This window comes from Capsicum annuum, unplaced genomic scaffold (assembly GCF_002878395.1).
Source record: "Capsicum annuum cultivar UCD-10X-F1 unplaced genomic scaffold, UCD10Xv1.1 ctg65306, whole genome shotgun sequence".
NCBI lineage: Eukaryota > Viridiplantae > Streptophyta > Magnoliopsida > Solanales > Solanaceae > Capsicum > Capsicum annuum.
This window is the reverse complement of record NW_025874540.1, coordinates 1-1,106: the sequence shown is the minus strand read 5'-3', so window position 1 is coordinate 1,106 and position 1,106 is coordinate 1. Positions and strand designations below refer to the sequence as shown.

The 1,106-nt window shown below is 36.7% G+C and overlaps 1 long non-coding RNA gene across 1 annotated transcript; it reads left to right on the top strand.

Moving 5' to 3' along the window:
• The first annotated feature begins 51 nt into the window (after nt 1-51).
• LOC124893799 lies at nt 52-1,049 on the top strand. Its single transcript, XR_007050903.1, has 3 exons — nt 52-629; nt 713-793; nt 953-1,049. It is a non-coding gene; the product is annotated as an uncharacterized LOC124893799 (long non-coding RNA).
• The last annotated feature ends 57 nt before the right edge of the window (nt 1,050-1,106 follow it).

Below are 1,106 nucleotides of genomic sequence, written 5' to 3'. Positions count from 1 at the left end.
CTGGTTAAACGTGTATGTTCTTGAACTTCTGTACAGCTATTCCCTCCCAACATGTCACGGTTGATTAAATTTATTAGTTTGACATCACACGGGCAACCAAATGCTTCTATGCACATCAGACCACATTCTTTTCACATCTCATGACAGAATATTGATCTGTTCGTATTTTAAGATCATTTAAGTTATTGTTATAGTTTGTTCAATTTCTCTGGTCTTCATATTACAGATATGTTAACAAAGAAAGACCATTTTGGCAACATATAGTTAGTTCTTCGACTGGCTGTTCCGACTCTCAGTACTTTCAGGAGCTGTATAACTATTTTACTACTGAAAATGTTCTCTCACTTTGAATTACCATTTCTTTTTTACAGCAAATTGGTTTATTATTCGAGTTGACTAACGAAACATCTCCACTAATAAGAAGTCACTCAATAATTTTACTTTCATTTGTCATTCTTCAATAGGTGGCTTGGCATCTTTGTGATCCAGATTCTGAGAAGGTATTTAAGGCCCTTAGAGCGGCAGGAGTGAAGTTGGCTGTAGTGTCGAATTTTGACACTCAGTTGAGACCAGTTTTGAGGGCTCTGAACTGTGATCACTGGTTTGATGCCGTAGCAGTTTCCACTGAGGTAATACATTTGTCGTTTTTCCTTTTGCTTTCATTTCATCCTTGTTGATCCAATAGCCGATATTCTATTTTGGCTTTTAACAGGTAGAAGCAGAGAAGCCTAATCCAACAATATTTTTAAAAGCGTGCGAGTTACTAGAAGTAAATCCAGATGACGTTGTTCATGTAGGTGATGATCGTAGAAATGACATTTGGAGTAATTTTTTTGTTTTGATATTATCACTTATACTTCACCAAATGACCCCTTAAAGAGCATTTTGGTTCTCTTGAAAAAAGATGATTTTGTTGCTTTCTTTTTTAAATACTGAACTTATGTTTCTCCAGATTGCAGTCCTCCCAACCATGCTGGACCTGCTTTTTTTCTGAAGCGACAAAGCATAAGGATGGTGGACCACTGGATAAGGAATTTTCAAATACAATTGTAAGGTTTCCCCTTCTCAACCCTATCCCCATCGCATTCTATTAGTTCGGTAAAAGG